The following is a 14,521-nucleotide window of genomic DNA, read 5'->3' on the forward strand; positions in this document are numbered from 1 at the left end:
CAGCCCTGCTACTCCATTTCTGTCAATCCGTTTCTCAAGGTCTCCTGGCTCCTCCCACACATCATGGCAGTCATCCCCAAACCAATGGGTTTTGTGTTTTCAGAAAGCATAATTAGAAAATGTTTACCTTTTGTACCAAGGTCACTCAGAGACATCTTAAATATGACTACGAAGAAAAAATCCTTGAGGAGCCCCACTAACAAACTATCCTCAGTCCAGCACTACTTCTATCACTGGAGTCTCTTATTTCCCCTACAGGTAAACACCTCACAATTTTCTTTCTAAGCCCCCATTTCTCCAGCTCCACTAATCCAGCTAATCCCTCTCTGAAGCAAGGATAAGTGACACCTTTTTCATTCCCTTATCTAAGTGTTTGGTCTCTTATCAAAGGAATATGCTAAACACAAGTGACACTTTCTGTCTTTGGAAAACCCCAGCTATATTTAAGATCACAGCTCTATATCTGTAGCCATTCTTCCCTCCAAATTTTGTTGCAGTTTTCTCACCTTATTGAGGTTAAAGCACTTAATAAACTGAAAAATTAAAGGTTTAATTTATTTTCTACCTCTTTGTATCTGGGATGGAGATAGTCCAGTGCCTTCACCTAGACTGAGTTAAGCTCTTCATCATTTTCTTTCATCTCTAAAGTGGTAATTTTCAGTTTTTTCTGACTTGCTCCTGAGTGTCCAGACTGCCTGTGCTGCCCTGCCCTCAACAGCAAACCAAGGTATGTGGTTGGATGTTGAGAAGTAAAACCAGTGTGTGTCTGACAGTCTTTGGGCAAGAAGCTTTCCTTTAAAAATGTTTCCATTTCCCTGCATCTTCCAGGAGCCCATGGACACCGACTTGCAGTGTTCTTTTCTTGTTTTGCAAGATTAGGTGTCTATTCTTAGATCCACAGGGTGGGTAACCACATTATGGCCATTAACCCATTCTAGGAACCCTTCTCTGAGCTGTTGCTGTGATGATTTTTGAGACATCAGCTCTTGGGAGTGACATCCAGATAATTATCCTTTCACAGTCTGCTTCTGAGAGGAGACTCTGGACTGCCCACAAAGGGTAAGAATTGGAGCCCATCTCAAAACCTCAGTTCCTGATGGCCAAATGACTCCACAAGGTTTTTGTTCTCATCAAGGAGAAAATGTAGAGATTTTGGTTAATATTGGCAGGTATGGCAAAGGCAATTTGTTTCTTACACCAGAATTTTGTCCTCCACCTATCACGGTTCAAACAGGGTGGGTAGCATAAGTCAGTTACAGAGGGTAAGGCTTTAAGGTGGATATATCTGTTTGTCTTCCAGTCTGTCTGTCTGTCAGTGCTGTCAGGTGTGGGATATGTCTCAGCATCCCTCTGTTTTGGCAGGAAAAAGCCTCTCTGCAAACATGAGAGCTCCTGCAGCATGGGCTTTCTTTCTCCCAAGCCCCTGAGAGAGGCTGGGCAGTGCAGTGAGGAATTTTACCAAGTGTCACTATTACGATTTCTCTCCCAAAATCAGGAATTCTCTTAGGTTTTTTTGTTTGTTTGTTTTGTGGGGTTCTTTTTTGTTGTTGTTGTTTTTGGTTTTGTTTTTTTAAATTTGTTTGTTTGCTTGTTTTTTTTTGTTTTTTTTTTTCTTTTTTTGTTTGGTCCTGGTGGACGCCTGACTCTCACTGCAAGAGAAACACTCTGCTGCCCACGAGAATGTGAGCCTGGATAAATTACTTGGCCATCACTGCCTTGGCTTCCCTATCTCATCGGTATGAAATGATTACAGAGTGAAGTGTATTTAGCTAATGCTGATAAAGAGCCAAGGGACTGGGCACAGAGCAGGCAGTAGAAGCATCTACCATGTTGCTGTTGCTAACGTGGTCACTTACATTCCTGTGTGTAAATAAATCTTGAAGGGGAAAAGCCTCTGGGATGACCAGGAAACACACAAGTGCTGGAAATGTCTCATCCATTTATGGTGAACTGAATTGCTAGGCTGGAGGGGAGTGAGTGGAGTTGTTCTGTTTTCAGTCAGGTCTTTAGGTTTTGTGTTCAGCCTTGAGCCCTTTGGGATAGAGAGAATCTTTTTGCTCTGTGCTTGTGCCCTGCAGGCCATGGCAGATGTGCTGGAAGAAGGGGTGCCAGGGAGGGACTGGGAGGTTCATCCACCTATCCACTCACCTCTTGGCTGATCTGCTCACTCCCATGCTGATCCAAAAACCCCCAAAACTGATCCAATTCATCTAAAACCCCTAAAACTATATTCCCCACTCCTCTTCGAGTCTCCTCATCTTGTGAGCTGACAGCAGACTTGCAGTAATTAGCTAATTTTTACAAGTTTAACAATATCCCACCCTCTTTTTTTGACAGCCCTCTTTCCATGAACAGAGTGGGAAATGCAGCTCAATAGGTATTTATATAACCAGATGTTTAAATCATGATAATTGTCTTTATAAAATTAATGTAGGTGGCCAAACAAGCAGAATTACGCTGGTGCCTTTTAAAAAATGCAGTAGATCTGTAGCTGATGTGTTAATATCAGTTAATTCTCATTAAAGGTCATTAATGGTGTGTACAGTGAAGTGCAGGACTGGCCAGGCTGGGTCAGAGAGAGAGGGTATCAACATGACTGGTGTGCAATGCTCAGAATCAGAGCATTACAAAATTATTCTCTTCAATTATTTACATCCTTCCATCGACTGTGTGGTGGGCTTGGGCCTGTGCAAGGAGCTTCTGCTGTCCTTGCAGGGTTTTTTCCTTTTCTTCAGGAATGGCATTTATTTAAACAAAAATAATCTGGTGAAACCCTGTCCTGTTTCCTGTGTCTGACAAAGATTCAGGGAGGGGAGTGGGTGGAGGTGCTGCAGTCACTCAAGGATGGGAGCCCTGTGCTCCCTGACATGGTGACTCTGCCCATAAACCCCACGAGTCCATCCTGCACGAGCCCCTCCTGAGGAGATCCCACCCTCAGCTACAAAAACGAGGCTAGGAAGAAGGATTAAGGCTGCCAATTTCATAACAGATTGTATCCCTGTTGTCATCATCATCAACAACAATGAAGAAGTTTAAATGCTTCTCTCCCCCTACCTCCCAACCTCCAGCGAAAGAAATTCAACTTAATTTTTTAAATTATTTTTATTTTATTTTGCTGATGGCAACAGCATCAGGCATGCCATATATCAGCCATGATATACAGCCTTATGAGCTGTCTGTTGACAACTTATGGCTCTTTTGTCTGGGTTTGCCTACTTGGCTGTTTAATTACGTGGAGTGCCTGTTTTTCCGCGCGACGCTCATTCCGTACCAGCGGCTGCTGGAATTCATGGATGGTGCTATGTTTACAGCAGCCATCAAGCTGATACTTCAAACACATTATCATGGCCATGCTGCAAAATGTGTGGTAGGAGGAGATGCTACTGCAGCTCTTTGGTTCGTCTTCGTGAGCTAAGTCAGCCAGAATCTTTTATTTATCTTTGGGTAAAGTGGTAAAATTCTGTGATTCTTTGAAAATGCTTCTCTTCATAGCTTCAATACCTCATTGCATCTCTTTTTTTTTTTTTTTTTTTAATGTTAATGGAGTTGAAATTATTGACCATAGCAATTTAACTTTTGATGAAAATAGCAATTAATAGAGAGGACATTAGAGAGAAGAATCCTGAGACTTTATGAGTATGGATTACTGTAAGACTACATAATAAAATGATTACAGCATGCATAAAAGGTCATTATTGCTGTAATAATGCTGTCCCAAAGTACCTTTTCATTCTGCAGGACTGAAACTTGTTATGAAACCAAAATGAAAAGCAAGAAGTTATGTCTCAGACCTCTGTTACCACTAAATTTAAAAATTAACCCAAAAATCTGATAACCATTTTATTAATGTTGTTCAGGAATCTATTCTCCCATCCCTTTATCTCCTGAAAGAAGAAAATTTAAGCATGGAAAAGGGGCAGAACTTTTAAAGGGGGAAACCTGGAATTTGTGATAGAAATGTCACTTGTTTTTAGTTAATTCCATGTAATCAGAGCTAGAGATCCTTATCAAGATCCATGCACCATCTGTAGTAAGAAAAAAGCCTGAGCCAGAAGATATATTCCATGTCTCTGCTCTTTTTAATCTACACATGGTGCTTGTGAGATAATAATGTCTGAAGTGGACATCTTGTCTAAAGAGCTGAATAAAGTACCAGGGTTACTCAAATGAGCATATTTTCTTTTTGACATTATTAGAATAGAAATAAAATTTCTGGTTTGGGTTTGGGTCTTTGCACACTCTTCTAGAATGAAAGGGAAGCAGTTAAAATGAAAATTGAAAGAAAATAGTTAAAAGTCTGCTAATGGCACTTGAAAAATGAAAGATACTGTTTTGATATTGAAATTTTTGGCTGTGTCTTCCCAACTCTGAAGCATCTCAAATGCACCATGAGTGTGACAATAGTCTTGGTTGCCTTCCAATGGGGCTGTTTTGCTATTAGATCTTGAATTCTATCTGCTCCACCTAGGACAAAAATCTATCCTATCCCACTTCCATTTAATATTTTTCTTCCTCCCTTTCTCTCTCGTGTCCTCCCTTGTGTCCCTCCAGCTCAAAACCCTCAATGGTCTTTTATCAATCATCTTCATGGTGGCACTTCTGGCCAGGCCAAAAGTTGAGTCTCCACTTTGGGACATCTCTACATCCATTTTAGTGGGTTTAGAAACACAATTCCTATTAACTTGTAAAAGGATTTAGGCTCTCAAATCTCTTTACCTTAGAAGAATTTAAGAGAACCTCCACTGAATATTGCAAAACTTGAACAATTTGCCCTTTTGGAAGGGGCAGGTGTGCTATGGGATTGTCTTATGGAAAAGGAATGAGGTGTAAATCCCAGCAGCCTCATTTACCTTCAGGGGCTTGGTTCAGGCCTTGAAATTCTAAACAAAGAGATGCCCAAAGACCATCAGAAAAAAAAATCCCACCTTGTATTCTCATCCACGTAGCTACAAATGCTCATTTCCCATTTTAATCTCTGTCCAGAGGATGAGCAGGCATAAGGCATATAATTTCAATTAATCTGAGATCTGCAAGTATAAGAAGCTATAAAAGAGCTTATTATTATTTATTTCTCCAGGCATTTTATCCATGTACCATTAGAGATATACAGCTAAATGTGCCTTCTATGTCAATGATAGTGCTCTGTGAAATAGCAAACATTAAAAACCCATAGGAGAGGTTATTCTTTCATATCTGATGGAGGTTTCAGTAAAATGCTTGGGTGGTATTTCACCTGGATGCCAGAGAGCTGAGCACAGGCACACAGCTATACAGACCTTAATCTTCTGTGCTGGCACTGCTGGGACACCTCCAGTGCTGGGCACAGCTCTGGAACCCTCAGGACAAGAGAGACACCGAGGGGCTGGAGCGTGTCCAGGGCAGGGACGGAGCTGGGGAAGGGGCTGGAGCCCCAGGAGAGGCTGAGGGAGCTGGAAAGGGGCTGAGCCTGGAGAAAAGGAGGCTCAGGGGGGACCTTGTGGCTCTGCACAGCTCCCTGACAGGAGGGGACAGCCGGGGGGATTTGGGATCTTATCCCAGGGAACAGGGACAGGAGGAGAGGGAACGGCCTCAGACTGGACCAGGGGAGGTTTGGGTTGGATATTGAAGAAAATTCCTTCATGGAAAGGGTTGTCCAGCCCTGGCACAGCTGCCCAGGGCAGTGTTGTCATCCTCATCCCTGGAGGGATTTAAAAGCCTTGTGGCTGTGGCACTTGGGGACAAGGGACAGTGGTGGCCTGGGCAGTGCTGGGGGAATGGTTTGAATTGGAAATCCTGGAAACCTTTTTCAGTCTAAACTGTTCTGTGATTCTCTGCATAACATGGGGCATATTTGACTTTTGAAGATGTCCCACATCTCTGTCCATGGATCTATTCAGCGCCTAAAATGCCGTTATCTCACTGTGGGTGGCAGCTCTTCCTTATCCCACTGCTGCCAGGAGGACCCTCAGCAGTCCCCACTGTGCCATGGAATGCCCATTTCTGGGGATGCTGTGGATGTGGAGCCAGAGCCATGCAGCAGTTCCAGGGATCATCAATGTTTCAGCACTGGGGTCCCCAGGCTGCCAAAACAGCATCTGCTGGCCAGGGCTGGGGTCCTGAAGAGCTGAGTCATGGAGATCACAGAGGCTCATGGTTTGGGCTGGAAGGACATTTAAAGGACATCTAGTCCAAGCACCTTGCAAGGAGCAGGAAGACCTTCAAGTAGATCATGTAGCTCAGAGCTTTCTCCAAAGTGGTCCTGAATGTTTCCAGAGAAGGGGAAACCACCTCTCTGGCAAACCTCTGCCTGTGCCTCACCTCCCTCAGTGCAAAACTTTTCTTTCTAATGTCTTGTGTGAATCTTTTCTCTTTTTGTTTAAAACCATTCTCCATCATCCTATCACTACATGCTCTTGTGAAAGGTCCCTCTTGGTTTTCCTGGAGCCCCTTCAGTCCCTGGCAGGGGCTCTGAGCTCTCCCTGGAGCTTCTCTTGTGCAGGTGAACAAGACTTACTGTCCCAGCCTGGCTCCAGGGTAAGGTGTCCCAAGAGAAAGAGCAGCTGAACCCTAAGCAGGGTGTCCAGAGACCTGACAGAGCCCTTCAAACATGGAGCCCCTGGATTCAGGGAGGTTGGGAAGCTCTTTGAGAAGCTCCTTGGGGAGGAGACACAAACTTGTTGTGGTGAGCATGGATGTCAGCAGCACCCCACACTGTACAACAGTGGCAACCAGAGTGATGTTTCATTCCTGGAGACTCACTGCATTGATATTACAGTAGCTGCTACCACCCTTCATCATACTTTCCTGCCCCTGCACCCCTCCCTCCTCTTCTTAATGATTAAATGGCTGCATTTTGTAAAGGCACAATAGGAAAAAAAAAAAAAAAATTAATAGAGGCTCCTTCATCTCCTCCTGAGGGGAGCAATGGCACAGAGGCATCTGTGTGCATGTTTAATGGGTTCAATTTCCTTTCCCTGCCATGGTTTGGTGGCTGACAAGGGAATGCAGCAAGATGGTGGTTACTGCTGCTTTATTGAACGGGACTCCACGAACACTCACTTGGGTATAACACGAGCCGTGCCCAGGCTTCCCTCTCCTCAGCATCTGTGCACGTGGCCAAGGGCAACTGTTTGCTTGAGAGGGATCATCCCCCCCTATTCTCTTCCCTCCCCCTCACCCCGTTCAAAGTAGCCAAACCGACACAAAGGATGCTGGCACACTGGATGTGCTGGAAAAGCAGAGCTCCCGGAACGCCCCTTGGAGCGCCATAAACGTGTGTCGAAGGAAATTAATTGAATGCTGTGTATCGAAGGAAATAGCAATAACAATAATCACACACATCCCTAGCAACTAGAGAGGGAAAAGATCTATGTGGTTCTTTCCTCTCTTCTCTGCCAAGGAGTGATTGTTCTCTTCCCCAGTTAATCCCAGAGCCATCAGGCAGATATTTTGAGGAGGGGAGGTGTTTTTCCAAGGGCAGGTAGGTGCTAACATCACAAGAAGAGCCACCATCCTTTTGCACATTTCAAAGGGGATGCTGGAGGTCTCACTGTGATGCTGATTGTTGCATTCAGCAGTCCTGATCCACAGTGGTCATGAGGACCAGGATGGAGGATTTGGAACTCAATCATCACATGTGGTTAGTGCAACAGACAGAGTGGTAGAATCCCAAAATTATTTGGGTTGGACCTTTAAAGGTCATCCAGTCCAACTCCTGCCATGGGCAGGGACAGCTCCCACCAGGTAGTTCAAAAGCAAGGCTGGAGTGGCTCTGCTGGCATGGACTGAGATCTCTGGTTGTCTGCTTGGGGTGTTTTTGAGGCCAGCAAGATCATTCTTTATAAAATAACTTTGGCTGCCACATGGATGCAGATTTTTGCCTGTTGGTTGAGCTGCTGTTCTCAAATTTGTTTTCTCCCACAGAGCCACCCAGCTTACAGTGGGCTGTGACAAAACAAGAGGTTGTCCCCAGATCTAGGCAGGAGTAGCAGGCACACATGGTTCTCCTCTTTCTTCTCTCTCCTTGCTTTGCAGAATTCCTTCTTCCTTCAGGAGCCCAGACCAATCTTGAGCTGAAATATCCCTGCCACATGCAGGAGCTGATGAGTGGAGCTGATGAGTGTTCCTTCCGCTTGTGGGGAGGGAGGAAACTTGTGGCCATTAGACACTGTGGGATTTGCTTGGAAGAACTGTGCAGATTGGGGATGGGATCTGATCTACAGGATGCCCTTCCAGCTGTGGCTCACACCGAGGAGTGGAAGGTGTCTGGCTGAAAGAGTGAATTGGACGGACTAAATCCATCTCTTTCCTTGAATCCCTGACAGCTTCCTTGCCTCTCTGCACCCATTTATAAAGAGCTGATGAGGATATGCTTCTGCTCTCTCACACCGAGTCTTCATTCATTAATAGTTACAAAAGGTTTTGAGATCCTCAGATGGCCAGTGTGAGAGAAGTAATTATTTATTAACAGCCTCTGTGAAGGTGTGGGCAGCCATATTACATCTCTCCAGGGTATTTAATTTAGGTGCTGAGCATTTATTGTGAGTCTAAGAAAGTAATTGCTGATCTGGGCAGCAGGAGGTGGTAAGATATTTTAATTTTTTAATTTTTTTTTTTTACATGAACAAAACGCCTATAAATGCAGATCGTATTTTTTACAAGGGAGATAAAGAGTTGATACCAAGGCACCAACAGTCCTTGAGACTTTTACTGAGGCTGAGATGGGTCTTTGTTCAGCACCCTGCTGGAGGGTGCCCAGGGATGTTTGGGGTGATGGAGGCTGTGCTGCTTTCCCCTGGGCATCCTCCAGTTTTTGGGATGCCGGCAGCAGATGAGCATCTCCCAAATGTCCCCTGGGCTGCTGTTCACCTTGCTGGGGCTGACCCCCTGCCCAAATCCTGCCCACAGGTGTGGGCACAGCGCTCACCTGGCTCCCGGACGCGGCGGAGCCTTTGCCATTTAGCGCCTTCCGTCTCCTTTTCTTTTGTTAAAACCAAATGGAACAATGTAATTAGCTTGTTACAATTAAAGTGACTCGACTGGATAAATTGTAATCACCCAGACTGAAGTTAGGCATCCCTGCAGGTCCCGGCCAGAGCAGCTGAGCTGCCTCATTTGCATAATTAAAATATACAAATGATAATGGATTTTGTACTCAATTTCCAGCGGCTGTAAATTCGAGAAACTATGAAATTAGAATAACTGAGATGGAACCCGCCTTGAGGTAATGAGGATGACAAGTTTTGACAGTAGGGGTGTTTATAACACTAGTTTCTCGCTGCAAAATAAATAAGTACAAAAAAGATTAGACAGTGATATTACTTAATAGTTCCATGGACAGTGGGGGAAGGAGATAGACTGGTGATTACCTCTGCAAATTTGTGCTGCCTTTTTGACAAGCTCACTCCTAACCTTAGGGGACACCTTTCTCCTGATTATGAGAAATTGAGAATGAATTAAATGCATAAAAAGGGTTGTCACGGATAGACAAACTAAAGGAAAAGAAATGAAATTAGTCTTGCCATTTTAGCTTGCCGCAGGAGGAGGGGGAGAGGGAAGGGGAAAAGGGCTGGGAGAGAGGTTTCAGTGCTCCTGTGAGGAGAAATGAAGAGACTGAGTGGTCCAGAACCAAGGCTGATTTCACAAGAAATGGAAAGTCCTTGGGACCCTAGGTGAAAATAAGAGAGAAAAAAAAAGTAGATCATTTCTTGTCCAGGAAAGCTACAGGTTCAATCTAGAAATGATTTGTGGTTTTCTATGAATGGCACTTTTTTTTTTTTTTCTTTTTCCTCAACAAATTTTTATTTTTCAGCAAATATTTTCTGCCTCCATTTTTAAACTCCCAGATCTCCTGAGAACCCCTCAGAGCTGGAAATTTGGGCTGAGCCAGGAATGGGCAGGTTGTGTGGAATCTCTGACTTCTCTTTACACATCCAAAAAACCAGCAATATGAATATATGAATACACACACAAAAAAATAATCTTGTCCAAAATTATTCTGCAAAGCCAAGTAAAAAATGGTGGTTTCTGCTCTCCTCAAGTTTCCCACTTAGTCTAAAATAATTAATTAACAAATGAATGTGATTGCTAACTTTTTTTTTCAACTTTTCTCTCTTTCAGTAGGACATTTAGCAGCAAAAAGAGAACTGAACTGTTAAGAACAAGAGATGAGCAGAAGATGTCTCTGGAAGGGTGTGATAGTGGGGAGCAGAGGGTTGGAACCAACACTGATTCTGGTGAGCAGGATTTACCTGCTTCCAAGTTCTGTGAACTGATCCTGGGATATGATGATTTTGCTTTATATTCACCCCTTTTTTTTTGCTCTGATTGGATCTACACTGGTCAGATCAGATGGAAACTCCAATCCCATAAATGGCTGGATTTTCCAAGGTGTTAAAAATGGGCATTTGCTCACTCTGGAATGAGGAAATTAATTAGGGGTTGGTGGAAGGAAAGCTGGCACAGTGCTGGTGCTGTTTTCATTGGTCCCATGTGGATGGGACCATAGTGGCGAGCACTGAGGACCAAACCTGCCTTGCCAATGGTTTGGAAAGGGTGGTGATAACCCCACCATCCATCTCCCTTCTGCAGGATCCCATGCTTAAAAGCTTTTAAATCCTCTGTAGTCCAGTGCAATTCTAATTATATCACTGACAGCTTGAAATGAAGAAGGTGGAAGAAGATGGAGGGAGGTGAGAGAGATGGGAAAGGAGGAGAAAAGGGGAGAAAGTTCAAGGGTAAAGAGGAGGGGTGAGCAGGGAAGGCAGGAGGTACCCAAAAAGCAAAGAGTGCAGAGGTGCTGAGAGGGATGGGCTGGGGCTGGGGGGCTGCTGGTGGGTCCCAAGCCCACCCACAAGTAGCAGCAGGAGCACTTTCTCACCCTGCTTGGAAATAATTCTACAGCAACTCTATGTCTCCCTCTGCTTGCCCTCAGCCATGGATCAAAAAATTGCAGTGCTCTATATTTATCTTTTTTATATCACCTGAATTAAGCCTGCTGTCCTCCAAAGGGTGCTGCTGTTTTCAGGCCTGTTGGGAACAGCTTCCTTTCCTCTCTTCCCCTTTTCCCACCCTTCAGTGTGCTTCCAGTTCAGGTACAGCCATCATTTACATTTTATAGTTTGCTTTACAGCATCTTGTTATTGCATTATCTGTTAAAGAATGTATTTTTAATGTGTTTTATAGCATGCTTTATAAATAAGTTATTAAAGAATGTACCTGCAGCTAGTGATCACTTAATAAATATTAATAAAGCAATTCCAGATGAGGCCATCATTAAGAGTGTTGCAGAACACCCTTGTAGCTACCTAGAAAGAGTTTCTGTGCTGGTTACCAAGAAGTCCATGAGAGTTAAGAAGCAGAGATGGGAAGGAACAGGGTGCCCAGAGCAGCTGTGGCTGCCCCATACCTGGGAGTGTTCCAGGCCAGGTTGGACAGGACTTGGAGCAGCCTGGGACAGTGGAAGGTGACTTGGAACAAAATGATATTCCAGGTCCTTTCAAACCTAAACCATTCTGTGATTCCAAGGTTCTGTGAAGGACACAGTTTTGCAATGTCTTTGTGCCCTAGAACTCCAGACCTACATGATTTTTGTTTTATGGGCGTTTTTTGTGTGTTTTTGTTCATTTGGGTTTTTTGTTTGTTTGGGTTTTGGTTTGTTGTTTGTTGTTTGTTTGCTATTTTTGTTTTGGTTTGAGGCTTTTTTTTGTGTTTTTTTTGTTTGGATTTGTGTTTTCCTTTTGTTTTAAAGTGAAGTATCAATAGCAAATATTGATCAAGTACCAATAGCAGATATTAAGAAGGGGAAAGTAGAAAAAGAGAGAGGGGCTCTAAAGATATAGCTGGGTTTGTGTCCATTAAAAGTGAGGAACACAGAGGTGGCTTTGCAGGAGGTTATCTCACTTCATTGGCTTTTCCACTTCTGACTAAAATGTTATTGTAGCACTAAGAAATAGTCAATCCTATTTCTTTTTCCATATGACTGAATCTGTATTTTTTGATAGCCAATAGACATCAAGTCCCATGGTAAATAGGGTCATTGCTTTCCATTTTGCAAATCTATTTTGGTTCTAGCTAGAGGAGGCTTAACAGCATCCGTGGGTGGGTGATCTGATGACAGACAAGGGCCTTTTGTGTGGGCAGCAAAGCACCTAAATCCAGGCAATTTACAAGATTATTTACTGTACAATAATGAATTTGAAAATTTACAGACTGAGCTTGCACACAGTCAGTAGGATGGTGGGCAGCAGCTGGATTAGCCACAGCACCACTGGACATTGTGCAGTGGCTGCAAAATCTGTCCTTGGTGTCTGAGGCCAGAGCAGACAGGAGCAGACAGATGTTCTGTTCTGTTCATGCAGGAGACCCAGGGGAGGTTTGAGTTGATATTAGGGAAAATAGCTACAAAAAGGGCTGTCCAGCCCTGGCACAGCTGCCCATGGCAGTGGTGGAGACACAACCCATCCCTGCAGGGATTGGAAAGCTGTTTGGATGTGGCACCTGGGGACATGGGTCAGTGGTGCCTGGGGGAATGGTTGGACTTGAAGGTCTTTTCCAGCCTAAATGATTCCATGATTCTGTGAGTCCTATGAACTCCAGAACATTCTTCATAGTTCACTATTCATGTTCCTGTCCTAGGCTGCCTTCTGGAGCAGCAAACCTCTGCTGGACATTGGTATCTGCCATGCCTTTCTTCCACGTGGTGCCACAGTTAATTATGACCATTGTGGATATGTTTGTTTCTCCATTCACATCTCCCTCCTTCTTAAATCACATGCAAGCTTCCTCCCACCCACATTTCCTTGACCTGCTCTATGACTCTTATTCAGATCCATGTTTCCAGCAGATCAGAGATGCTCCCAAAGGGGAGAAAGTGCTTCATGAAGGAAGAGGCAGCAAAACTGGCTTCCTCCTTCCACCTCCCCCTTTTAAGCTCTCATTATGGACCAGGTACCTTCCTCCCACAGCCCAGAAAGCAAAGGATGGGTTTGAAACTTCCCTCTTCTCTCTGCAGCTCCCATAATTGCCTTTGACACTGTTTATCATCTGTGATAATACAGCTGTGCCCTGTTACCTCCAGCTGCCCTAATTCGTGTTATCAGTCTGGCACCAGGGAGAGGGAGGTGAGAGGTACAGAGGAGAGGTGAAGCCATTACAGAGCTGACAGGGCAGTGAGAATGGAGGGTGGTGATGGACTAGCCATCACTTGACCTGAATGCAAACATACATCCTATCGGATTGACCTTTCCCTGAGAGTAATGGATCTCCTCGTGCATCAGTTTTGCTACATTGCTGGCCATTCCAAGGAGATGGTTTCTGGTAATTAAGATAGATCCCTCATATAATCCACCCACAGTGACAATCAATAGGCGCCTCCAGAGGGATATTTCCAGATTATTGCTATGTCAGCACAACCTGTGGGAGCTTTTTAGATCTTGCAGTGAGAAGCACAACCAGGAAAGCAGCACAGGGCGATTTCTGGGGAGGCAAAGCCTTTGCAGGAGCCATGTAGGGTGTTTGCAGGTCGGTATGGGCCACTGTGCCCTCTCTTGTTTGGGATGACAAACACATAAGAATTATAAACCCCAGTACAGCTGTAAGGAAATGTCATTGCAGAAACTCTGCAGTCCTGCATGACCATAGGCCTGTTATGACAGAAGAGCAGACTCAGAAAGGAATGAGTGCAGCAGGGTTCCAAGCTGGCCTGTGGTGGCATCCTGGCTTGTTTTTGCCATTGTGAGGCCATCAGGACCAGGGAAGTGATTGCCCTCTCTACTGGGTGAGGCTGCACCTTGAGTCTTGGTTTCAGTTCTGAACCCCTCAAAACAAGAAAGACATTGAGGGGCTGGTATGTGTTCAGGGAAGGGAATAGAGCTGGGGAAGGGTCTAGAGAGTAAATCATTAAAGAATGGCTGAGAGAACTTTCTGGCTTTGCACAACTCCCTGACAGGAGGGGACAGCTAGGAGGGTCGGGCTCTGCTCCAGGGAACAGGGACAGGAGGAGAGGGAGCAGCCTCAGGCTGGGCCAGGAGAGGTTCAGGTTGGACACCAGGAGGAATTTCTTCATGGAAAGTGTTATTAAACATTAGAATGGACTGCCCATTGGAGTGCCCATCCCTGGAGATGCCCAAGGAATGCCTGGATGAGGCACTGGGTGAGCAGGTGGGAATCAGTCACAGGTTGGACACGAGCTTGGAGGTATTTTTCAACGTTAAGCTTTCTCTGACTGTATAAATCAAACTCACTCTCTCACTCTTCTCAATTGAGGAGGTGTTTTCTTGTTCTTTCTTCCCCCTTTTTTATGTGTTCTTTTGAGTGCCCATAAGGCAGGGAACAAAGCCCCAGCACTACACACAGGTACCAGGCTGCAGGTACCAGGTACAGGCACTTGTAAAGGTGGGGCTGGGAAAAAAAAATCATGGTTTTCATTTGCAAATTGAGCATGTTTGATGGAGGTGTCCTCCCAGGAGTGAATATCAGAGGAGGATACAAGTGCCTCTTGGTCCTCTTGATTCAGCCACTTCCCTAGTTGTTAGACAAAGAA

Source organism: Oenanthe melanoleuca, chromosome Z, assembly GCF_029582105.1.
Source record: "Oenanthe melanoleuca isolate GR-GAL-2019-014 chromosome Z, OMel1.0, whole genome shotgun sequence".
NCBI lineage: Eukaryota > Metazoa > Chordata > Aves > Passeriformes > Muscicapidae > Oenanthe > Oenanthe melanoleuca.